Genomic DNA, 27,974 nt, shown 5'->3' on the forward strand with positions numbered 1-27,974 from the left:
ACGAAAAAATGTTTACCTGACAGAACAGGGATATGGAAAGCGGAGGAGTGTCCAGGTCCAAGGAAGGGGGGAGGAGGAAAGAAGACATGCAATGTTATGTTATATTTTGGTTTTAAAAGCAAGAGAAAATGAAAAAAAAAAATTATAAAAATGGGTACTTCTGATATTGTAAAGTTGTTTTGGTGTACAATATGCACAAGAAAATGCAACAGGTCCGGGTAAGGGAAGGTCTGCGGGACCAAAGGAAAGTGTGAGATCCGGTAGGGATCTAAGAGTTGAGGAGGTCTGGGAGACCGGGACGCCGACCATGACATGTTATTGAAAGAAAGGAAAATGAGTTGGAAGATGTGAGAGAGACAGCCGTCCTAGGTCAGGTCCCCAACACCATGGACACCCCTGAAGGAGGAAGGCGGGCACTGGTAATGATCTGGAAGGTAAGAGACCTCGATCATGGCGTACCGAATAGTGGAAGGTGACAGAAGGGGAGAGTAGGGGAAGGTACACGCCATAGAGAGAGTATGGGTGTACCTAGCCCAATTTGAAAGACGTTGTCATGGGGCGTGCGTGCTGGTGAGTAGCAGTAGGCTGCTCAGAGCATAGTGCTCCCAGTATGGTTCGGCCCCCGCAGATAGTGGGTTTGGCTTAACAGCTGGTCCGACAACAGAATGTAGGTGTAGCTTCAGAACGACGAAGGCAGGGATGGCGATTGTCGAGGACGACAATGGACAAAGGAAGGGAGAGTGTAGGGACGGTGACCTGACGGACGGACTACTCAGAGAGAAGAAGGAAAGGTTTGCACAGTGTAGGTAGGTGTCAGTTATTACAGTGGGGAAACAGCTAGGAAAGTGTAGTGGACGTGCAGTACCTTGGGTTGACCATTAGATGGCAGGGAGGAGTGTGAGCAAAGGACTTGACATCAGCTTAGGGCTTTAGAAACCGTTGGTCATGGGGGCGTTGTGACAGTGACAGTTTCAAGGAACCGGGTTAGCTATAAATACTGAGGGAGGGTTCCAGAAGGTTCCAGTCCCCAGGGGGAGCCGCAGTGACAGGAGGACTGCGACGGTCTGTGCGCTGTGAGGTGAATCCAGACCAGGGGGACTGAGGAGAGAGAACAACAGGGGGGTGGTGCTGACAGATACACCGCAACAGAGACGAGTTAAAAGGGAATAGGCACACCGTGTAGAGTACGATGTCTGACCAGTGAACGGACTGTTAGTGATTTGGCTTAGGGCAGCCACAGTGTCGGAAGCTGTAACTACATCAGGAAAGGAGAAAGGACAGGACGTATATATACGTCCCCGGCGAGAAACATGGTGTGTGAAGCGGCTCTAGATATAGAGGGCCATGAGTGAGGTACTGTGCTGTGTCGTGAAGCGGCTCTTGATGCGGAGGGCCGAGAGAGAGCGATATGGCGATGTGTTGCGAGGGCCGTCAGACGAACGGCGCGCAGAAATAAACTTGGACCTGTTGTACCCAGTACCTGCCTCCATCTTGTCTCTGTTTCGTCTCTGCGCGGTAAGAAGAGGGACCACCCCCCCGTTCGCCCCACCGACCCTACACCTACCTGCCAAGCATTTCTTTTAAAGTTTGTTTTAAGAAGAAGGAAAAAAAATGACAAAAGTCAATTGTAGTATTGTAAAAAGTTTATGATTAAACAAAAGTCGCAATGGACAAAGTAATGTTAAATAAAAATGATCCTATACCACGGCTAAGAATGTGGGAGTAGCATGCAGCACCACCACACCAGCCTGTGGAACAGTTTTAGTACCAAGCGCAGGTCCAGCAAGCATACCAGTGTGGAGGATGTGGATGGTGATATGAAACATATGGTACATAATGCATCTCAGTCACATCAGGATGACGTTGCCACCTGACAGTGACACCATTAGTTTGAGCCAGTGCCCTGCAAAGCCCACATCCTTTTCAACTATTATATTTAATCATGGACTTTCAATTTTGTCAATGGCACCTGTATCTAACATTTCTATTTGACTATTTGCCCCTAAGTCACAGCACTGTGGGAGATAAGGTAGACATTTTTATAAGTTCTTCCAGGTGATTTATTGGATGAGATGGACAGTCAGCCTTTGTACTTACAGTAGATGACATGAAGCCAGAGGAGATGTAGGAGCCAATTTAACCACTTATTTGTAGCTCTGTCTGCTGTGATGTGAGAAGCAAAGGCAGTGTCAGCTAAGGTGATAGTGGTACTCAATTGAGCAATTTGAGTGGTGAGAATCAGGCAAAGAGTTCTGCCCATTACTCTCACTGAGGAAACTATCAGCTTAGCCAGATGATAATGATGATATTTATAAAAAAGATATTGCTGATAATGTGGTTGACTACAAACCCTGGAAACCAAATTGGGTTGCTAAAAAGGTAATGTCATTGGAGGTTGAAGGTTTTGCTTTGGCAATAAAGACAAAAGATCTTCCACGGGAAGATCTGCTTTTCATGCTGTCTGCTCAGGAATGGTAATGCAACACCTGTTGATGACACAAATGCGTTTGAGAACTCTTGTGAGTATAGTGAGTCCTACACGAAGGCACCTTGGAGGTGGAAATTCTTCTCTATGCTGCTGGCTGACACATATCTTCCAGCATGCTGGACAAAAATTAGCCATGTAGATCTAGTCTTGATTAGACTAGAAATTATTGCTATCTGTCAGCACAGGAAGCGACCTCACTTACTCATTTGAGACCAGCAAGATGGTCAGAAATATGAGCAAGGCTCAATATGTCCTCTGACCCCTTATCCTCTTATTTATTTTGCTCACTTATATATTGCCATTAATTCCACAGTCATTTACAGATATTATTTTTTTAGTAGCCAGAGCACATCCTCAAGTACTACCTGATCAATGTCATTATTCACAGCTACTGTTGTGGGGGGTATAGCATGGGGGAACAGTGTAAGGGCACAACCAAGAGGTGACAGTATACCAAGGGGAGGAGTGGGATGAGGGGGCACAGTTTGGAGACTGCTCTATATGGGGGAACAATGTGAAGAGGGGGCCCAGGATGGAAAAGAGGGAGCTGTGTGGAAAGCATGTACCATAAGAGGGACAGCGTGGGGTCATATTTTGTACAGGGAATATACTGAGAGGCAATTATTTATTCTGGGGCTCCCATAGGGCCAATATTTTTGTTTGGTAGCATTATAACTACACTACTATCTTTAAGGGCATCATGTGAGGATGTGCTGCACAAGACCGGAGAAGATGGAAGTCTGCAGAGACGGCTGTGGATGAGAAAACTCATGGAGTCTGGACAAGATGAAGAAGAAAAGAAAGAGAATGACTCCAGAGACAAAGTCATCTATAAAGTACCTGGATGTAAATGTTTTTTGAGATACTATTTCTCATATTTGTATTTGTTAGAAGCATTAAAAGGGTTGTCCAAGTTTGTGATAAGTCTGCAGTCATTCTATGTGACTTCAGACTTCTGAATTCTCATGCACGCTGTCAAGATTCTCTGGTGCCGATGATTTGCATACATGTGGTCACGTGCTGAATAGATATGCATGGTCTCATGCAATGAAAATGAATTGAGAGAGGCGTTGACGCCCCCTGAATAAGGGTGGACAAAACGCGTGTCGTGGTGGAGGAACAAGGCTTGGACACTGCACACCACAGTAGTTGCAATTCTAAATTGTGGGAATTATGCCAATTAATATTAATTGATATTGCTAATTGCTGAGTGCTGTATTGTAAGAGAGAGGCATAAATTAAGCTGAATTCTTGTAGCATGGAATTCAGGGACTACCTTGCAATGTCATTATAAGTATAGTTATTTTTACCTGCACAGCAATTCATAGCATATCTCATGAGTCATATGAAGAGAACTGGTGAGGTTTTAGACCTTAAGATAGATAAAAAATAGGCATAGTTTTGAACTTAGTATATCAGAAATTAAATAGGTGTGTGTAATGATGTCCGTAGCCAGTGGTGTTCCTCACTTGGAGGCATATGTCATTTTTCATTATTAATATTTTAGATGATTTGTATATTTAATAAAATTGCAATTTTTGATAAGATTAATTTATTGTCTTTTGTGCTTTTTTGGTTCACTTTTTCCCTTGAGTTGAGGTATAAGAGACGAGATGTGGTTCTAATATTTTATGCGTAGCACTATGTTATTTTTGGATCAGTTTTTTGATTAAACTATTCTTTTTGGAGTAAAATCTATAAAAATGTACTAGCTCTGTTTTGCTTGCTATATAAACTTATTGCCACGTCTCCGTGCTAAATTCACATTACCTAGTGGGTTGGCTCCTGACCCGATATTGATATTAATATAAAACTAGGGACTGGTGGCAGCGAGTGTTTTGGGGATTTGGAGAGACTCTGCTGGTGACGGAACAGAGGATTTATGTGTGTATTACCCATCTGAGACTGGGGACATACATACCACCCTCCCTGCAGAGTGCTCAATAGCCAGTACATAACCAGGCAGCCCTTCTGGCAACTACTTATCCTAGGTGTAGCTCCTTGACTGACCTGAGGGTGAGGGGGTGCCAGAGAGCTGCAAGTTCCAAACTGTAACTGGAAAGTGGGATATAATAAATCCCCGACGAGCTGGGGGCAACCAGACACCTCCGGTTCATGACTGATTATAGATATATATATCAGAAGTGGCTGTATGCATGGTAAAGCATTATTTATTTGGTCACTGTGCCTGAGCTATATTTTATGCATTGTAGACCCACTCTAAATATTGTTTTGCATTTTCAGTTCAGAAATAACCTGTTATATGTGTGAACAGTTTATTGCTAAGACCATTGCTTTTTGGGTTGACTTATCTTATTACAAATTTACTTTTACTATAACAAATATCCATTATAGTTCCTGAAGTGGCATTTTTAGTTTGGCTACATTACAAGATGCAATGCATAATTTATACAAATATTGCCATGCAACTGTAACAGCAAATTATTAGCAATAAATATTCTAACTACAGCTTTCCTCATATATCATATAATTTGCTTATAATATAAATGTACTTAGTATCCTTCTATTTTATTGTGTCTTAAGACAGTTATTATTTCCATTAAGTTTTAATGTTTTAGTACAATGTAGTATATCACAGAGAGAAAAACATGCATTTGGCTCTTGAAAAGAAATATGGAGAATATTATTCATCCCAAGCTGTAGTTACTTTAAAGCAATAAATAAACTTCTTTCTGTAGCCTTTTAATTAATATGTACAGTACTTGGATTGAATGTCAGATGAAATAAAGAACAAAATACCTACATCTATAGCTTAAAGATATTGAAATATGGTGCAGATGAAAACTATTCACATTGCCAATTTTTCTGAATCCATGACTGAGACGCAGGATCCATTATAAGACTTTATGCTTAGATCTATTTAATACATCAGCTGTGATATCCATACTTTGTGGAGAGGGGGAGGAGACAGCAGCAGTGAGGAAACAGGCTGAGCAGATAAAGACACAATAAAGATTGTGCGCTCTCCACTGCTGAAATTGGCACATAGACTAGTCACTTCGGCTGTGTCATTTCCTCCTTGCTGTTGCTGCTAGTCTAAAAAATAATGCAGGGAAGTAATCCCTCTCCGTGTGATGTGCTGGATATGACAGAGATCATACAAGCTAGTCTCCTCCCTCCAGCTTAGAGGTAATTGCAAATTAAGATTTAACCCCAATATATAGCACCCCCAAAGTCACTTAAAAACTGAACAGGTACCTGTAAAAATAAGTTTTACAAATTTCCTGGAAAAAAATAAAAAAATACTTCTACATTTTTAAACTTTCCAAAATGCTAGCAAAATAAAGCAGCATTTTACAAATGGTGCTGACGTAAAGCAGACATGAGGGAAATGTTATTTATTAATGTTTTTGTGTGATATGACTATCTGGATTAAAGGGATAGTCATTCACAGTTTGAAAATTGATATTTTTTTCATTTGTTTCAAATTTCTGATATTTTTATAAATTAAAGTAAAACATGTCACCCTAAATTTACCACTATCATAAAGTATAATGTGTCATGAAAAAAACAATCTCCAAATCACTGAGATATATAGAAGCATTTCAGAGTTATTACCTCATAAATTGACACTGGTTAGATTTTAAAAAACTAGCCTGGTCACTTAGGGTATGTGCACACGATCAGTAAACGCTGTGGGTTGGACACTGCGTACTTGTGCAGAATCCAACCCACTGCAGCCAGCTGTTGCAGCATAGTGGATGGGATTTCAAGACATCCCATGCTCACTATGTGTCCACAGACGCCTGCGGATTACCCGTGGAGATGGACATGCGGCACATCTCTCCAGGCAAACTGTACAACCAATTGCAGAATATCAACTGCAGTCTGGATGTACAGTTTTTGTCCATTTTTAGGAAAGGGTTAAAGGGTTATTCTCATTTTTATAGATGGATATTACTGAATAGTAAAAACAAGCACTTTTGCAATTTATCGTTTATTAAAATTTGCAGCTGCTGTTTTTGAGATAACATTTTTGCTTACAGTCCACTACCTAGGAGACAGACCACCTCTGCAGTATACAGTCTAAGCAATGTACTGAAACTGGCCAGAATAAGAAGCTAATAGAGCACTCCATTGATCCTGGTCAGCTTCAAATTGTCGCTTACAAGCTCAAAGAAAAAAGCTTGCAAGCACGGCCCATGTTCAACCACCATTGCTAGACAAACATAGTGGTTAGTCTCTTCAACAATAAACTGTAAACAAAAAAAAGAAAAAAGACATGTTTAAATATCTCCCTTTATGGCAAAAGAGTTACATAGTTACATACTGTAGATTGAAAAAAGACACAGGTCCATCAAGTTCAACCTTTCTCCACCAATTATAAAGTCTTTGTCTCTAAATTAACTATAACCCACAATGTTTTGTGAACTTAGGAAATTGTCCAGCCCTTCTTTAAAAGATGTTATAGCATCTGCCATTACCACCTCTTGTGGTGGGGCATTCCACATTCTGACTGCTCTAACTGTAAAGAACCCTTTTCTAAATTAGTTGCCGGAATCGCCTTTCTTCTACCCGCAGTGAGTGCTCCCGGTCCTAAGTATAGTCTCTGGAAGGAATAAGTCATGCCCCAGTGTTTTGTACTGACCACACATATATTTATACATGTAAATGAGATCCCCTCTGAGGCATCTTTTTCTAAGCTAAATAAGCCCAACTTTTCCAACCTCCCATCACACAGCCATACTTCTGCTATACATGCTAAGACCAGACATAGTGCCAATCTCTGAACTGTAGAGATCACTCTCTTTGTCAACTCATAGATGCTGTCACCATTATAGCATGATTGAAAGGTGCCTATGAATGTTAGGGAAATATGGAATCCTCTCTACCTGCCTCAGCCAATCAGGTCCTGCTGTGGTGTGGCCTTATTGGTTAACTGTCAAGGACTGACATTGGAAATAATCCACTGTAGTACATGAGCTCTCCATTGTATTATTAATGCGGTCAAAGGTTTGCAAGTCCTTGTATTGTTAAAGTATTGAGTATTAACTGCTGTAGAAACAAAAAGAAATAAATTTTTATAGGTAAAAAAAATAAAAATGATTAAATCACAGATTTAATAAAAAAGGGTTTATTTGTAATAAAAATGCAATCCCTGAAAACATGTCAAATGTTTGGCGTTGCCTTTTTCATAACGAGATGCACTATAAAACTGTATCCATTTTCATCACATATGGTAAAAGTAAAAAAAAAAAACTGTGCTATTGTTACAATATTTATTAGTCTTGGCACAAAAAATAAATATTAATCAAAGTCACATTTTGTAAAATGGTATCAATGTAAACTACAGCTCATTACACAAAAAAATAAACCATTTTAATATAAAACACCCACGCTCCCTCAATACAGTTAGAGCCTTAAAAGCTGCAAGTCAAGCAAAAAACACCTCTGTTCAGAGTATGCTCTTTTGGATAACATTAACCTCTTCACAACATATTATGTACATACAGGTGCTTCGCACAAAATTAGAATATGATCAACAAGTTAATTTATTTCAGTTCTTCAATACAAAACGTGAAACTCATATATTATATAGAGTCATTACACACAGAGTGATCTATTTCAAGAGTTTATATCTGTTAATGTTAATGATTATGGCTTACAGCCAATGAAAACCCAAAAGTCATTATCTCAGTAGATTATAATAATTTATAACACCAGCTTGAAAAATGATTTTAAAATCCGAAATGTTGGCCTACTGAAATGTATGTTTGGTAAATGCACTCAATACTTGGTCGGGGCTCCTTTTGCATCAATTACTGCATCAATGTGGTGTGGCATGGAGGCGATCAGCCTGTGGCACTGCTGAGGTGTTATGGAAGCCCAGGTTGCTTTGATAGCAGGCTTCAGCTCATCTGTATTGTTGGTTCTGGTGTCTCTCATCTTTCTCTTGACAATACCCCATAGATTCTTTATGGGGTTAAGGTCAGGCGGGTTTGCTAGCCAAGCAGTGATACTGCTGTTTTTAAACCAGGTATTGGTGCTTTTGGCAGTGTGGACAGGTGCTAAGTCCTGCAGGAGAATGAAATTTCCATCCCCAAAAAGCTTGATGACAGAGGGAAGCATGAAGTTGCTCTAAAATTTCCTGGTAGACGGCTGCACTTACTTTGGTCTTGACAAAACACAGTGGATCTACTCCCCAAACCATCACTGATTGTGGAAATTTCACACTAGACCTAAAGCACCTTGGATTCTGTGCCTCTCCACTCTTCCTCCAGACTAAGGGACCTTGATTTCCAAATGAGATGCAAAGTTTACTTTCCTTGTGGAGTGTGTCAATGACTGCCTTTTGGACTTCTGTTGTCAACAGTCATCCCATGATTGTGGAGCCTCCTGAAAAAGACTAAGGGACTTTTTAAGGAAACCTCTGCAGGTGTTTTTTGTAAATTTTTAGCATTTACTGAGATAATGACTTTTGGGTTTTCATTGGCTGTAAGCTATAATCACAAACATTAACAGAAATAAACACTTGAATAGATGAAATAGATGTAATGACTCTATATAATATATGAGCTTCACTTTTTGTATTGAAGAACTGAAATAAATTAACTTTGTGATGATATTCTAATTTTTTGAGAAGCACCTGTATACATGATATGTTGTGTATCCCACTTTGATGTGGGCTATGGCGCTGAGCATGCATCTTTATTGACACATGACCACTGATTTGATCAGCTTTCTTTTGCTTTTAACAGCTGTGGGTACAATCACAATCCAGCCACAGCTGTTAACATGTTAAATGTTGCTGTCAATCTCTGACAGCGGCATTAAACATGTTCGCCCCGGAAGAGCGTCACTAACCCCACCCATCAGTGCCCCTGTCACATGATCACATGCAGAAGACCCCCGTGCTTATCATTGCCAATCTGCTATGAGCTTAGATGAAAAAGAACCTATAAATATTTGGTATACGCAAACTAGTAATAACCTGGGGAATCATAATGGCGGGTCGGTTTTGACATTTAGTGAAAATGGTAAAAAAAGAAACAATTGTGGAATTGCACTTTTTTGCATTTTTACCTCACTTGGCATTTTTTTTTCCAATTTTGCATTACACTATATGGTAAAATCAATGGTATCACTCAAAAGCACAACTTGTCCTGCAGAAAAACAAGCCCTCACATGGCCATATTGAGGCAAAATAAAAAAAAAACTGAAAAATGTATGGCTCTGGGAAGAAGGGAAGCAAAAAAAATAAAAAGCTAAAAAAAAAAAACACGCAAAATGGCCCAGGGGTGAAGAGGTTATACAAACAAATACTACTGCTCTAAAAGGCCTGTCATAAATGACTGCAAACTCCCTTAAGCTGCTTTTGTCCACACCAAGGGGGCGAGTAACTCAGCACAACAATTTACTAAAAAGTGATAGTAAGTTAAGGAGTTGTGGTTACTCCCTCAATAAACCACAGGTAGCAACATGTTGATTTACATGTATCAAACATTATTAGTCAATGCAGGACTGTTAAATACAAGGAATGAAAAAAAAACACATTTACAAACAGTTAAGTGAGTTAAAAGCTGGTAAACGTAACCTGTTTGGTGCACACAGTTCCAACACACATATTACAAGAATGTCCAACCACTAATAATAAACTTTACATAGCGCTAAGATATTCCACAGCGCTTTACAGTTTGCACACATTATCATCGCTGGGACTCACAATCTAAATTCCCTATCAGTATGTCTTTTGAATGAAACCAGAGAACCCAGAGGAAACCCACACAAACTCCTTGCAGATGTTGTCATTGGTGGGATTTGAACCCAGGACTCCAGTGTTACAAGGCTGCACTGCTAACCACTGAGCCACCATGCTGACAATTACCAAGAACTCAGTTTTAACACACATGAATTACATTTAGGAACAATCATCTGTTATGAACTCACTGTTCTGCTGTGCAGTCCTGTAGATGACCAATCCAATGGAAAGCACTTCCGGATTAATTCGTTTGTTTGTTTAAGGTTGTCCCAAAAATAAGTCTTATTATATTTCTATAAAAAGAAAAAAGTAGAAAAACATAATAAAAATAATGTAAATTTGGCATTGCCATCATCGTAATAAACTGTGGAAAAGAAAAACTAGTGGGGTACAAATGACCTGGGAGGGATGTATTTCTTGTAGGAAACAGAAGGGGAGAACACCATCGCGTAACACTCTCTAACAGGTCATAAAATGTAACTTTTATTCAGTAACAAAATAAATGAGGGTATAACAGGTGAAGGATTAAAAAGATTTGCCCCTAATCTGCTAACATTGTATATTGAAAAAGAGATTGCTTCTAATTATTACAATACGGCACCCCGGGGTGCCATCTTTGTAGGCAGAGAAAGGCACTCAGATTAAAACATAACTCTCCCCAATATGTTTCACCATGTACACTGCCTCTTCAAGTAAAGGGATAAAAAGATAATATTATTGTCTTTTTGTAGAAAGTATAAGTATTAAGATTGATATGAGACCCTATTACAGGCGAGCAAATTGATTTGCAGGTCCCTGCCACATCAGTAGTCTATGGCTGCAGGATGGGAGCCCTCAGATCTGTAGGCCCAGCAGAAAATCATCGCACGACATGATGGCAGCAGATATGGGAAGTTTCACAGGACTCTCGCTTGTCAGCCACAAATCACTGTCTTACAACTCATTTCCCTCATTTACAGTCCCTATCTTTATTCTACATTTCTATATGCAGATTTTCTTAATGAGTTTTCCCCATGACATCCTTTTCTTAGTAGTAGTTCCCTACAAGCACATTCGGAACCACACATGCATATATCTTCACAATAAATCTTGAGCAACATTATAGTAGCACACAGAGTACATGCATTCAAAATATAGAAATGCAAGCTTTACAGAAATATTCCTAAATTGCTGAAGGTGTAGCCAGAAGATAACGCAGTTACTGCACAGACATGATATTGTTTTAATGATCTGTGTATGTCATCACATTGTCATCTCTTCCTTTGGTTTACTAGTCCATTTGCATGGTTATTATTTTGGTACTCCATCTCCCTAAATGCAATTTAAATTTAACAGCACTGACATAACCTCTACTCAAAAACATCCAACTTTTCAGAAAGTCTGTGCATGATGTCTCCATTAAAGAAACGTTAGAAAACTTTCCCATTTCAGGCAGTGTATTTTTATGAAATGTTTGCTTTTATGTGTCCCCCATAGTGTAAATTATAGCAATCTGATTGGATGCACAGTGTAAGAACAATTTTAGCATTTCTGAAATGGCATGGTACATATTGTACAACTATGACTGTCAAGCTTTTGCTGAACCTTTTGTTAATCATTTTCTGTTTCATACTTAACTTCAAAAATGGAAGCTTTATTATTTTCAGAATTGACTTTCACTGGTAACTTTACAATCACAGATCCACTTGAATAATATGAATCATAGCAGTAGGCTGTGATTTGTTTCACTATCATTAGATGAATAACTACATCTTAAAAAAGTATAATTTTTTCCTCTCTCTATACAATGTTTCCCAACACTCCTGTTAAAGTATCTGAAGAACATCACTTCATTGATATGGTAAGATTTTGATGCTTTACTTATCTATTTTTTTTTTATAAATGTGACTTATATGGCTAATGTTAATTTTAAAAGAAATTGTTCAACAAATAATATTGATTTTGTTAGATGAAACAGAAAATAATATTGTATTTAAAATGTTTCTCTGTGTCTAGATTTTGCATTAACTTTACTGTGGTTCTCTCTCATGCTCTTGTGATACTGTTTGGTTCCAGTGTCAGTGGTCGCACATTCTTATTAACTCACTTACAGTGATATACAACTACTGTTGGACAGATATCAAGTTGCCAATGAGGCTTAGTAATGCCATTTTCAGGTACTCAAGTCTGTTTGTGGTATAATGTTGGCTCTTAAAAGAAACCTGTTAGTCATTTCATTTTACCCAAACCATGGGATACAAGAATCAGAGCCAGCTACTGATAAGATTCTATATACATAGAAGGGGGAGGAGCGCAACTGTTAGCTCCCCCTTCTTTCAGTATGCATAAATTATTATCAGTAGCAGCTGCCATCTCTTTTCTCAGTATGGGAAAGTGTATATTCACTGAATGCAGATTTTACCTCAAAATTGAGAAATTTGATAATGACTGTGTTGGAGAGCCCCTGGTGTGCCTAAACAGTGGAAATCCCCCACAAGTGACACCATTTTGTAAACTAGACCCCTCAGTGAAATTATCTAGACATGTGGTCAGCACCTTGAAAACCCAGGTGATTCACAGAAATTTATAACATTGAGCTATATTTAATTCATCACAGAGCAAGGAGGCAGAATTAATAAAATTTTATAGCTTATTCCCAAAAGATGGGCAGTGTTTAGAGACGATAAAAAGACTTTACGAAAGGAGACAATAATATATAAACAATACAATTAAAAATAAAACAGGGTTAATGAAGAAAACACTCACATGGAACTTAGATCATTTCAGGCAAATCAGGCAGAACCATGCTGGAGGAGCCAGATGTCCCAATGCATTTGAGATCCTATTCACATGGCATCCCAGGCTAGAATGAATGAAGGTTTTGGGGACAATGCCTTATAGCTTTGGGCTTCACTGAAGGGGCTGACTTACCCAGGTCCTCCCCTTACTCTTGGAGTTAGAATCTGACTACAAAACTTATAATAACTATATCTCGCAGAGGGTACCTCATATAGACACACACATAGTATTATCTTTTCCAGCTCGTCGCTGGCATTAATTCAAGACCAAACACGGACTAATTATTTTACACAGTTCAGGAGAAATCCATTTCTCGGGTTCTGTTGGTGCTTGGACAGTGAAAAGCATGGGCTAGGAAGCTGGGTCAGCGCACATCGCAGAAATGTAGTTTTCATGTTTTTACCATAAACGTGCCGCGTTTTATGACCAAATGATTGGGTCCCCATTATTGTCTATGAAAGTAGCTGTGCATGGTAGAAAAGACAAAAGGGACCCCCCACCATGAGGCAGGAAGGAGCTCACACTGGTAATTCAGGTTAGACTGGTTGTGTGTTTGAGCTGAGGGGAGAGAACAAGGGGATGAATGGCTGCTGTATAAGGTTACTGGCTGCTAGTGAAAGAATACAAAGCTGCAGCTGACAGGCTAAGAAAATGAAGGGGGGTCTAGCCCTAACAGCTGAGCATAGCCCAGTTCAGTGTGAGAATAGCACAGAAAATGTAATAATCGGGGGAATCTTACGTCATATCTTACATCATCATTACACTTGGGTGTGTCACAGAATTTTATACCATTGGGCAGTGAAGAAAAAATAATTAACATTTTTAGCACCAAGATTGTGTATTAGCCCCAAATTTTACATTTTCATGCTAGTAAATGGGTAAAAATGGCTCCAAAATGTGTCCTACAATTTCTGCTGAATTTAGAAATACTCAATATATGGCTGTACATTACTGCTTAGCCACATGGTGAGACTTGGGAGAAACAGAGTGGTATTTGCACCCTGGAGGGCAAATTTTTCTAGAATGCTTTGAGGGCTTCATATACAGAACCATTAAGTGCTAAAAGAGCAGATTCCCCCCTCAAGTGACCCCATTTTGAAAATTATACACCTTTGTGAACTTATCTACAGGTGTAGTGACTATTTTGACTCCATAAGTGTTTTCCAGAAACAAGCTGCAGTGAATGTTGCTGAGTGAAATTTGCAAACTGCCATTGTAGTGCCCAGTATATTGCAGTCACCAATACATTGTAGTCATCAGTACGTGGTAGTGCCCTGTACATAGTGGTGCCCAACTAATGCTTCTAAAGACATGCACCTATAAAATAAAGTGGGCTGCCATTGCTGCAGAAATGCCAAACATGTGAATGCTAAATGGGGTTTAGGCAAACTAAGGCTCAGAAAAGGGAGGGGAGCATTTGGATTTGGGAGTGCAGAATTCTCTGAATTTCTTTTGGGGGCAAGGAGATATAGCAATATTTCAGAGCCTTTGTACTACCAGTAATGTGGAAGCCCCTATATTTCCTTTAACAGATGACGGCACTGAGTGGGGACTTGCTTTCTTTGTGGGTTCAGTTGAAGCTTTTGTTGGGATTCAATTACTATAATGTGGCAGCAGAGTTACTCTGGACTCCTTCTGACCTCTGTTTAGCAGAGTGGTGAACCGTGCTTTTATGTATGTCTAAAAAGACAGACACCGCCGGATCATAGGCAAGACAGCGTCCACAGTGCCTCCATCTGCCTCTTTGTAAGAAATTTTAAGCTGGGAATTTTGTCTGAATCACCTATTTCAGAGATTTACATGGAAACTCCAGAGTAAGCAATCAGCATAGAGCTCAAGATAAATGTGAGCCAAGCCTTTCATCGATTTTGGGAGGCAGAATGAACAAATCAACAATAGCTGAAAAATTGGTTTTATGTATTTTTTGCGCCATTTCTTATGCGGTATAAGCGATTAGATGATTTTATTCCTTGGATTGGTGTGATTACAGCAATACCAGATTTATATCAGGTTTTTATGTTTGGCTGCTGTCACACACTAATAGATGCTTTTTATTGCGCATCCCCATATTTTAGTAGCTATCATTTTTCCATATTTTGGCTGGGAGAATCATGTGAGAGCTTATTTTTTGTGGGACGAGTTAATGTTTTTATTGGCACCATTTTTGACCACATAGCATTCCTTGATTGCTTTCTATTTTGATTTTTGGGTGGCATAATGAACAAAAACCAGAAATTCAGGATTTGTTTTTTAGAGGTTTTTTATGCCATTCCGTGTGTGATAAAATTTATAAGTCACCTTTATTCTTTGGGTCAATATGATTACAGTGATACCACAATTATATCTTTTTTATGTTTTGATGCTTTTACGCAATAAAAACTTTTTCATAGAAAAAATTATTTTTGCATTGCTTTATTCTGAGAGCTATAACTTTTTTTGTCCGCTGACAGAATTGTTTGGCAGCTTGTTTTTTAGAGGACAAGATGATGTTTTCAGAAATACCATTTACACTGGACTTTTGAATTGCTTTTTTTTCCACTTTTTGTATGGCGGAATGATGATAAAGCATTTTTTAATTTGTTTTAAACTCTGTTCACTGAAGGGGTTAACAAGTGGAACAGTTTTATAGGTCAGGTCAGTTTAATTAACTTTTTAAAAAAAATTTTTTACCTTGTCCCAGGATGGGACATCAACTGTATGGTGACAGATTGCTGATCTAATACTCTACTATGCTTCAGCATGTGCTGACAGACCACCGTTCCTAGGTGACCCCGTGATGATCTTTTGGCCTGGGGTCACCATAGAGACTACTGGCATCCCTCTGTGATGCCCCACAGGGATTAAACGCCCGCAATCGGTACTAGCACCGACAATGACCATTGCTGCAGGTTGTCAGCACTCACATAGACTCGCACGTCATCGCGGTGGCTCAACATGAGCCTGCATGATTAATCATAGAATCATAGAATCATAGAATTGTAAAGTTGGAAGGGACCTCCTGGGCCATCTGGTCCAAACCCCTGCTCAAAGCAGGATTCGCTAAATCATCCCAGTCAGATGTCTGTCCAGCCTCTGTTTGAAGACTTCCATTGAAGGAGAACTCACCACTTCTCGTGGCAGCTTGTTCCGCTCATTGATCACTCTAACTGTCAAAAAGTTTTTTCTAATATCTAATCTATGTCTCCTCCCATTCAGTTTCATCCCATTGCTTCTAGTCTTTCCTTGTGCAAATGAGAATAAAGATGATCCATCTACAATGTGACAGCCATTTAGATATTTGTAGACAGCTATTAAGTCTCCTCTCAGTCTTCTCTTTTGCAAACTAAACAATCCCAAACCTGCAACCTTATGGCGCAGGATATATGCGGCGCATGTCGGGAAGGGGTTAATGGGGTTAAGATTAAACATTTACATTTTTTTCAAGTCTGAAAAACATGTTTTATTTTTTTTTCACAATTTTTATTAGTTCCATAAAGGGACTTGAACATGAAATTGCATTAATACACTAACCCATCATTGTTAAACTGACAGGCTGCTTTATGGATTGTGCATCTTGCACAATTTATTAGGCTTTATTCTATGGCAGACCATTGCCAGGCTATTGTTAGTCATCTGATTTACGACGCAACCATTGGATCCCTGTGATAATGCTGTGGGGTCTGATAGAATGACAAAGGCTTCAATCTCTCTCTCTGTTAAACTCCTTACATGCAACAATTGCTTTTGACTGCAGCATGTACAGAGATAATTGAGCCACTGCAAATTGTCACAGTGCTCATTTTGTTCTGTGATATCTATGCTAGAAAGAAAAATTAACCCAGTTATGCAGTGGGAGCCACTGGATCCTAATCTAAGGGCTCATACTCACTTGAGAGAGACTCGCACAATTCTCGTGCGAGTCTCTCGCATGACAACATGAAACATGAAAATATGGCACTGCTGCCGGCACTCGGACCAGAGCGTGCGGCTGCATAGAAATACATGTGGCCGTACGCTCCGGTCCGAGTGCCAGCGGCAGTGCCAGGTGTTCATGCAAGAAACTCGCACGAGAATCGTGCGGGTCTCTCGCAAGTGAGAATGAGCCCTAAGGATGAAGTTTTGCCGGATTTTCATGTACTAATGGAATGTGGACATTGGGACTTGTAAAAACAGTGCTGTGATAGGAAGCAGTTTTGCATTGTAGTTTTGTGGTTTATGATTCATATCATCATTTTGTAGGTAGCAATATGTAGAGAAATGTAAAAATAAACAAAAAGCATTAACAAAAATTATGTAGAGCATACATGAAGAGCAAACAACGAAAGTATCAAGTATCTTCTGAGAAAAAAACTGCACCTTAAAAAACCATGAAAACCTCAGAAAGAGGAAAAAATCCTCCAAAAAAATCAAGATGAAACCAGACAGGCCTAAATACATCTGCACTCACCTGAGTGCAGATGTATTTAGGCCTGTCTGGTTTTACCTTAAAAAAGCAATCTGAACAAAATATGAGAGGCATACTTGTGTCATTAAAAGTACATGAAGTGAAAAAATATTTTTTTCTTTCAGTTGCTTGACAATCATCAGATCAGTATTTTCTACACAATATAACAGATATTTTCTGTAACTTAGCTCTTGGGACTTCACCAGCCAAATAAAGTAAAGTAAAGGATAGAAAAAAAGAGAAAAAATGCAATATACACAAGTTAGTAGTCTGGTTATATTGAATGAAAACAGTTTTATTTTCCAGAATAATATAATCTAAGAATGGCAATTTATTACAATGTACTCTTAGTGAAATTACTAAAGTTATTCAGAAAGAAGAAAGGTGGTTTTAAAGAGAAACAAGCTCTATCTAATAACAAAGGTAGGTAGGAAGAACAAGACAATATTCGATAATGGTGCACAAGTAGGGGCAGCTTTACACTCATTGAAATTGTACTCTAGAATTTCTTTAATAATCCACAGTAATTTTAGAAATTTCGGTCTGACTTTCATTAGAAACATGAATTGTATAAGAGAATAGCATGTAGCATAAAAGTAACAGGCTGGTCAGTAAGGATTGTACACCTCCTCTTCCATGGCAATAATGCCATACTAACCAGTGCATTACTTTTACAGCACATGGTATTCGCTTACGAAATTCATGATAATGATGGTCAGAATCCTTGACCAAAAGGTCTAAATTACTTTGGATTGTCTATTAATAAGGATATTCTAACTTGCAATTTCCATGAGTTTATACTACTAAACTTTAGAAGCTGGTATTTACTTTAATGATTCAGCTCATTCACTTTTGCAACTTGACTCTTTTACATAGTAAAACCAATGCCAATTATCCAAGTTAGGGCAGTACTATTTTATGCTGCTATAGTGCATGCTAATATTGTTTGTAAAATTGCCAGTGTTTGAATTTTTAGCTTTACTATATTTTGGAAAAAAATTGTGAAACTGCCATGTTGTGTACTCACCAGTCATCTGAGTAACGCTATTTGAAGCCAGCATACCTACTCTACATTGATATAGGAGCTAATCACTATATGTAGCATGTAAAGTTAAGAACACTGATTGACTGCAACACTGTCGATGGGATGTCAGTACTGCAGATAACCAGCAGAGACTGGGGAGGCATCAAAGAGGCAATGATGGACCTGTGGAGGGTAAGTAAGACCCAAATTACAGCAGCTTATGGCCTTCCGCTTTCTGAACAGTAAATAACCTCTTTAAGACCAAGGCAGTACATATTCATGTATTCTACCTTTCCAACACTTTCAAACCTTTGATTTTTAGGCTGCAGATATTTCCTTGTTCCTAACTCAACAAAAGGAAATTGTGATTTTTGCCATGTCACATTTACAATGAACTTGTAGGTTATTCACTGGTCTTTATCTCTACATGCCTCCTAGCTCACAAGACAGCCATACCCCAGTTTTTATACACTACTACACACTTTCAAAACAATCCTGATACTTCTGTAATCACAGAGCTTTATTTGCTAATTGCTTCCCTATACAGTTGTGTCCAAAAGTATTGACACCCCTGCAATTTTGTCAGATAATACTCAGTTTCTTCCTGAAAATGATTGCAAACACAAATTCTTTGGTATTATCATCTTCATTTAATTTGTCTTAAATGAAAAAGCACAAAAAGAATTGTCCTAAAGCCAAATTGGATATAATTCCACACCAAACATAAAAAAGAGGGTGGACAAAAGTATTGGCACTGTTCAAAAAATCTTGTGATGCTTCTCTAATTTGTGTAATTAACAGTACCTGTAACTTACCTGTGGCACCTAACAGGTGTTGGCAATAACTAAATCACACTTGCAGCCAGAGGTGGCTTTGGAGCAACTCTGTCACCATTTCTGACTGGCACAGCAAGAGCCTTGACTTAAACCAAATTGAGCATCTCTGGAGAGACCTGAAAATGGCTGTCCACCAACGTTCACCATCCAACCTGATGGAGCTGGAGAAGATCTTGAAGGAAGAATGGCAGAGGATCCCCAAATCCAGGTGTGAAAACTTGTTGCATCATTCCCAAGAAGACTCATGGTTGTTCTAGCTCAAAAGGGTGCTTCTACTCAATACTGAGCAGAGGGTCTGAATACTTATGACCATGTGATATTTCAGTTTTTCTTTTTTAATACATTTGCAAAAATTTCTACATTTCTGTTTTTTTTCAGTCAAGATGAGGTGCAGACTGTACATTAATGAAAAAAAAAGAACTTTCTTGAATTTACCAAATGCCTGCAATGAAACAGAATGAAAAATTTAAAGGGGTCTGAATACTTTCAGTACCCACTGTATGTGTCTGTCAATGTAATGGATTCTTCATGCTGTTTGTGCATTTAACATTGATCAATGATATTTTACTATTGCCCATTATGTAATATATATTTTTTCTGCCATTTGTTATATGCCCATTGATATTTTTACCACCTTTTTGAGGTACACAGTCATCGCTGGTCCCCTATTAGCACTGACACACTGTTATTATTTTCTATATGTATTTTTTGCCAACACTTAAAATGACACGTCCGAGCCGGCAGCCATCGCGCATGTGCCACCCTGACCCGTTGCCCTCGCCGGCTTCCGTACTTAATATGCACACGGCACCGGATCATGTGGGGCCCCATGTGTTTCTGACTTTGGATGCTGTGTGATGCATGCGCCGGCGGGCATCACGGCTGCTGGGGTGACGCACTGCGACTTCTGGCTCTTGGCTCAAATATGCTTCCGGGTCTTACCCTTGTGTGACACGTGCCGGTGTGTGTTGCGGTTACCACGGCAACACACTGCCACTTCCAGTTCATGGCTTAAACACACTTCCAGTTTCTATTGCTTTTAAACCCGACTATGGTGACACTAGCTATGCCCCCTGAAGAAGGAGCTGTCCCGAAACATGCGTTGGGGCAGGGAACCATATGAGAATCTCATGGTAAACTTGTTTCAGGTAATGAGCAATCAAACCCCCTCTGGCATTTTTATATATCCTCTACCATTATGGGGTATAAATTTATTTATATAGGCATATTGCCCTTTACCCCATTAATCTCTCTTACCTCACTCTGACATCTTGATTTAGATGATACAATTTTTAAAATACCTTACAACTTCTGCATGATCCACACAGTGGATTATACCAACGATGAATATTTAAGTTACATGTTTGACTATACTCTAATAATGTTTCATGCTCATATGGTCTCACTTGCCCTCCACGTTCAAGGCTGTATGTTGATCCATTTTTAACACATTCCTATCCATGTCTGTCCTTTGGATTTAATAAAGAAATTTAGTATTCACTAACATGGACCTTGTGATTCTCTTTTTCCCTCCCCCTGTTGTGGTGTTGCAGAGCTCTTCCCCTGTGCACTGTTGTACTTGCTCTGCATGTCACCTTCCCAGGTTGGGTCAATGAGTTCATCATCCACCACTGTGTCTTTCACTTCTGCACCATGGCCTTCTTACTGACTTGCTGACCTAACAACATTACTTGTTGGCAATTGTGTCTCATCATAATCCACTTCTTGCCACAGTAATTTCACAAATATTACTAGTCAAATATTTGGGCATCGCTACATGCAATCTTTTCATGTCCCGCTTGAAATAGGCAGGGCAAGAGGCCAGAATCTATAAGTAGAAATGTGAACAGCACTTCAGAGTATCCAAGTGTGGGATCACTTATCTCTGGGCACTCGACATGTTTGGAGGAAGGGGGATAAGGGTGATGATTATGTGGTCCAGAATCATGGCTACTGAGACTACACTGTGTAGAAGACAGGTGGTGCTGTCAAAGTGACTGGAAGCATTATCTGCTATTCATCCAACAAACTTTTCACACTAGTCTGTTGTCAAGAATAAGGTTCCTGTAATGAATGGGTCACCAAGGAGGAAAACAAGAGCAAGCCAAGTCACAGAAAACCAGAAAGGTTGATAACTATGCAGATTGCAGACCCCTGATCCTAACCACACAACAGCAGCAGCAGCAGTGGAGCGTACCTACGATGATTCTAGATGTCTCTTCACAGCCGGAGGATTAAATAAGCCTAAAGCAAGAAAAGGGAAAATCTAAAACTACCCCAGAGCAGACCCCAAAGGAATAGACAGCCCCCACACATGTATTGACGGTGAGACAAGATGAAAACACGAACACAGGTAGGAAAATAGGCTGAGCAAACGATGGGGCCCACACTAGCTAGAAAGGACAGGAAAGGAAAGATACTGTCTGCAATCATGCCAAAAAACCCTGCAAAGATTTTCAACACTTCTGATAGCAAAAAATACCCTGAAGTCACTAGACTTCTCCCACTATATCAGCACTCTGGCATATTCTGAGAACAGAGCAAAAAGAGGCCAATCTAATAAGGGACAAAAAGCAAACTGGCACATACAGTGACATAAGAGTGGAAATTCAGCACAGCCCCAGCCGGGGCTGGCTGACCACATAAAAAACTGAATAGACCAAACCAAATCAAATTTGAACATTAGCAAAGACAACTTTAGCTTGAGAAGGCAGGAACTGAGCTGAAAACTAAGACCTCAGAAGGCAGGAAAAAATCACCAGCATGGGAATAGGGAGTCGGCTGTCTTAAATCCAGTCTGAGACTCCTGATGTCCAATCCTCTTCCTCATTATCAGGTGGCAGGTCTCTGTTAATTAGATCAGCTTCACTACCTCCTGCCACCACCAGAGGGAGCCCGGAAAGAGAACTCACAACTCCTCTGTCAACACAACCAGCTCCCTCCCCAGAAACCAGAGGCAGACAGAAAATGAGTTCACAACAGCACCCCCCTTGAGGAGGGGTCACCGAACCCTCATCCACGCCACCAGGCCAATCAGGATGGGTCCGGTGAAAAGCACGAACCAATCTATTGGCATTAATGTCAGAAGCAGAGACCCAAGAATTATCCTCCTGGCGTAAACCTTCCATTTGACCAAATACTGGAGTCTCCGTCTAGCCAAACGAGAATCCAATATTTTGTCTTCCTCATATTCCACATTGCCTTCAACCAATGCAGGGTCAGGAGGTGCCACCACAGGAACTACTGGCTCCACAAACCTCTTTAACAGAGATTTGTGAAATACATTATGGATCTTAAACATAACTGGAAGAGCCAATCGAAAAGAAACAGGATTAAGAATCTCCAAAATCCTAAAAGGTCCAATGAATCTTGGCTTGAACTTTGGAGATGCAACCTTCATAGAGATATTCTTTGATGGCAACCAAACCATATCACCCACTTTAAACCGGGGACCAATAGTCCTATGCCGGTTGGCAAACCGCTGGGCCTTTTCCTGAGAGAGTGACAACTTATCCACCACTTGGTCCAAAATCTGCTGCATTCTCTCTACCACAGTGTCCACACCTAGGCAGGCTGAAGATTCCAGTTGCCCTGAAGAAAATCGAGGATGAAACCCAAAGTTACAGAAAAAGGGCAACATCAAAGTGGCAGAACTAGCTCTATTGTTTAGCGCGAATTCAGTCAAGGGCAAAAATGAGACCCAGTTATCCTGATCAGCAGATATAAAACATCTTAAATAGGACTCCAAAGTCTGGTTTGTTCTCTTAGTTTGCCCATTGGTCTGAGGATGAAACGCAGAGGAGAAAGATAACTGAATTCCCAGATTGGAACAAAAGGCTTTCCAGAATCTGGAAACAAACTGGACTCCTCTGTCCGACACAATGTTCTCAGGAATCCCATGCAAATGAACCACCTTTTATATAAACAAGGGTACCAACTCTGAGGGAGATGGCAACTTTGGGTGTGGTACAAGATGGACCATCTTAGAAAATCTATCACAAATCACCCTGATAACAGTCATTCTCTGAAAGACAGGAAGATCAGAAATAAAATCCATTGAGATATGGGTCCATGGCCTCTTGGGCACTGGCAGGGGCATCAACAACCCACTAGAATGAGAACAGGGTTTAGACCGAGAACAAGTCCCACAGGGCTGCACAAAATTCCTGACATCATGAGATAAGGCAGGCCACCAAAAAGACCAACTCACCAAATCTCTGGTACCAAAAATACCTGAATGACCAGCCAATTCGGAGCAATGAACTTCAGACATCACTCTCTTCCTCCACTGGTCAGGAACATACAATTTTCCCATAGGACAACGCTCAGGTTTATCTTCCTGAAATTCCTCCAGGGCGCGTCTCAAATCGGGCGAAATGGCAGAAAGATCTACCCCCTCACCTAGGATGGTAGTAGGCTCGGTCACAATAAGAGAATCAGCAAAGAAACCCCTAGAAGGGTTTCTGCCTTAACATTCTTAGTGCCATAACGAAAAGAGACCACAAAATTAAAATGCGTGAAAAACAAGCCCCACCTAGCCTGTCTAGGATTCAAGCGTTTGGCCGACTCCAGATAAATCAAATTCTTGTGGTCGATGAGGATCACAACTTGATGTCTAGCTCCCTCCAACCAATGTCTCCACTCTCCAAATGCCCATTTCATGGCCAACAATTCCCGATTCCCCACGTCATAGTTGTGTTCAGATGGGGAGAGCTTTTGATAAAAGAAGGCACAGGGATTAATTTTAGAAGTCACAGGATCTTTTTGGGACAAAACAGCTCCTGCACCAATCTCAGAAGCATCTACCTCCACCTGAAATGGAAGTGAGACATCAGGTTGCCGTAAAACCGGAGCAGAAGTGAATCTCCGCTTAAGCTCCTGAAATGCCAAGACAGCCTCTGGAGACCAATTCAGCACATAAGCGCCCTTCTTGGTCAGATCAGTCAGTGGTTTGACAATACCAGAAAAATTACCTATAAATTTACGATAGAAATTAGCAAAACCCAAAAACTTCTGGAGAGCCTTAAAAGAAGTGGGCTGAACCCAATCATAAATGGCCTGTACCTTGGCCTGATCCATTTCAATAGTCGACGGAGACAAAAAAAATCCCAAAAATGAAATCCTCTGAACACCAAAGAGGCATTTCGATCCCTTAACAAACAGGGAATTCTGTATAGATAAATGAATTACTACTGCGCTTAGAGTCACTGGTATCTATTGTCTTACTCAAATGGACAGTTAAGGGGATAGAACTCGTTCATAAACAGGCACGCAAAGGAGACAATATAAAACAAATGTCTCGCGCTGAGTCACGCTGGATTTTTATGCTTGATACTCTCATTCCTAAAGGACTCAATAGTGAAATTGAACTATTTGGCTTCCAGTGATGACGGACATTTTTAATTGATTTATTTACTTCTATTGAGTGTGTGCATATATACTACAGAGATTGCAAGCAGGTCCACATCCCTGAGGAAGGAGACAGGAGTCTCTGAAACATGTAGGATAGTTTTTTGGTCCTGATTGCAATCTCTAGGCTGCAGCCCAGTGCATCACGTGTCTCTGACTTCACACAGGACCTGTGCTGTGTGAAGTTCAGGCACCTAGTTCAGAGTGTTTTCCCACCCAGCCTGCTATTAGAGCGACTGCTGCCACCGGCCGGGGTAGCATCGCTAACAGGATTACTGCAGTTCTTAAGCAAGAATCATTTAATCAGCAACCCACTGGAGGAGTGTTATTATTTACAGAAGGACTTTTGGGATCTCCAAACACAAAATCAGTGTTCACTTGTGAGACTGAGCTTGCCCTCCCCCTCTGTGGCTGTTAACCCCTACTGCTTTACAAGGTAATCTTGCTTTCTTGCACTACAATTGGCATTAGCATTCAAAGGGATATATATGACTTTTTTAGTGTTACTTATTGTTGTTCTCTGCCCAAACCTGGTTCTTTTATTGTGCTCTGGACTTTGATTTTTTTTTTTCTCTTCAAATCCATTTGAGTAAGACAATAGATACCAGTGACTCTAAGCGCAGTAGTAATTCATTTATCTATACAGACTTTCCCTTTGACATCTATGGTGACTAGTGTCTTTATACTTTTGCTGCTGGAGTCCCTATATATACTTGAGCGCCACTGAGGTTTTTATATTATATTATAAACAGGGAATTCTCCCTCAAAATCCGTAACACAGTCCAGACATGTTCCACATGTGAATCCCAATCTCTGGAAAAGATCAAAATATCATCCAGATAGATGATCAAAAACTTATCCACAAAGTCCCGGAAAATATCTTTCATAAAGGATTGGATGACAGAAGGGGCATTAGTGAGCCCAAAAGGCATCACCAGGTACTCAAAATGTCCCTCCTGAGAATTAAACGCCGTCTTCCATTCATCCCCATGCTTGTCAGAATAGGATTTTCAGGTGTCAGAGAAAAAGCCCAATCCTGAGGATCGCCGCACAGCAAGGAGATGACAATTTTAACCAGCTGCACTGAGCTCCCCGATGAGTTAGGCTTCAAGGCAAGAATTAATTTACAATTATTCTTAAAATTCAAAAATTTAGACCGATCCCCATTAAACGCATCAGGAGTAGGGATCTTTGGTTGAATAGCATGTGACTAAGCGAGATAGGTGGAAATTCCCCGCACTTCAGCAGCAAGCTGCTCCACACGACCAGACAATTGCTTATTCTCCATTAGAGGAAAAAATCCTCCTACGGCCTCAGAGAAAAAGAGGAAAAAATACATCTAAAAAAATTCTGACACTTTTTTTTCCTTTTTTTAACAATTTTTCTTTTGAGTACCCAAGAATCTGCGGTATGGCTGGTGATTCTGTTATGAATGTGTCACCGAGGAGGAAAACAAGACCAAGCCAAGTCACAGAAAACCAGAGAGGTTGGTAACTACGTGGATTGCAGACCCCTGATCCTAACCACACAACTAACAGCAGCCGCGGAGCGTACCTACGATGATTCTAGACGCCTCGTCACAGCCGGAGGACTAAATAAGCCTAAAGCAAGAAAAAGGAAAATCTAAAACTGCCCCAGAGCAGACCCCAAAGGAATAGACAGCCCCCACACATGTATTGACGGTGAGACAAGATGAAAACACGAACACAGGTAGGAAAATAGGCTGAGCAAACGATGGGGCCTACACTAGCTAGAAAGGACAGGAAAGGAAAGATACTGTCTGCAATCATGCCAAAAATCCCTGAAAAAATGTCCAACAATTCTGATAGCAAAAAATACCCTGAAGTCACTAGACTTCTCCCACTATATCAGCACTCTGGCATATTCTGAGAACAGAGCAAAAAGAGGCCAATCTAATAAGGGACAAAAAGCAAACTGGCACATGCAGTGACATAAGAGTGGACATTCAGCACAGCCCCAGCCGGGGCTGGCTGACCACACAAAAAGCTGAATAGACCAAACCAAATCAAATGTGAACATTAGCAAAGACAACTTTAGCTTGAGAAGGCAGGAACTGAGCTGGAAACTAAGACCTCAGAAGGCAGGAAAAAATCACCAGCATGGGAATAGGGAGTCGACTGTCTTAAATCCAGTCTGAGACTCCAGATGTCCAATCCTCTTCCTCATTATCAGGTGGCAGGTCTCTGTTAATTAGATCAGCTTCACTACCTCCTGCCACCACCAGAGGGAGCCCGGAAAGAGAACTCACAACTCCTCCGTCAACACAACCAGCTACCTCACCAGAAACCAGAGGCAGGCGAGAAAATGAGTTCACAACAGTTCCTCGCCCCCATACAAAGTGGCACAGGAAGCTAAGTTGACATGATGTGTGTGATTGTTGTGTTCCCGCAGCAGGCACAGTTTTACCTTGTCCATGGCCTCGGTCTCTTCACTCACCATAAGCATCACATCCACTTCCCTGTCCCTCAGCACATGCCTTGCCAATTTTAAATTATGTATGATATATCCATGTTGAGAAAACTTTGCAGGGTTAGCATCGCAGGAAAATTTGCCCACCTCAGATGCACTTGTTGGAGTACAGGAGCAATATAGTGATGCTAACTGGTGCAGTATAAATGCCATATAATATTTCCATGCTGAAAAAAATTTGCAGGATTACGAGTGCAGGAATATTTGCCCACCTTAGATGGACTTGTTACAGTGCAGGAGCAATATAGCAATGCTATTTCTAACAAACCAAGTCTGGCTTTTTATTTTGATGTGCAACTGGCACTGTATAATTGCTGTGCAATATTTCCTCAGTGAAAAAATTTTGCAGGATTACTGTAGCAGCAAAATTTGCCCACCTCAGATGGACTACTTACAGTGCAGGTGCAATATAGCAATGCTATTGCTAACCAGCCAAATCTGGCTGTATGATTTTGATGTACAACTGGTGCAGTTTAAATGGCATACAGCTGAAAAACGTTTTACAGGATTAAGAGCAAAAAGAATATTATTAGCTCTGAGAACTTGAAGGCATTTTGATGTGATTTGCAGCAGAAAGGACATGCAATTAGCCCTATCCTGTCCTGCACTATCCCTTAGGGAGACAATCTCTCTCTAAGTGCTGCTATCAGCAGTATGAATATTGATTATAATTAGCCTTAATGAGGGGGGCTGTTGTTATAGTTGAAAAAAATACACTTGTCTAATCCCTGCCTATACACAGCAACATCTCTGTCCCTAGCTCAGCAACGCAGCACCTCTCCCTGCTCTGTGTCCGTTGGTACACT

General features: G+C 40.3%; 1 protein-coding gene across 1 annotated transcript in view; it reads right to left on the reverse strand.

Moving 5' to 3' along the window:
• Positions 1-27,974, reverse strand: part of TENM2 (teneurin transmembrane protein 2) — a 6,300,157-nt gene that overhangs the window by 5,285,901 nt on the left and 986,282 nt on the right. Inside the window, exon 7 of the mRNA XM_073589482.1 lies at positions 10,397-10,501. The gene's annotated coding sequence lies outside the window, so the exon portion shown is untranslated. The remainder of the gene's footprint in view (positions 1-10,396; positions 10,502-27,974) is intronic.

Source organism: Dendrobates tinctorius, unplaced genomic scaffold, assembly GCF_039654945.1.
Source record: "Dendrobates tinctorius isolate UK_male_01 unplaced genomic scaffold, ASM3965494v1 ptg000108l, whole genome shotgun sequence".
Lineage (NCBI taxonomy): Eukaryota > Metazoa > Chordata > Amphibia > Anura > Dendrobatidae > Dendrobates > Dendrobates tinctorius.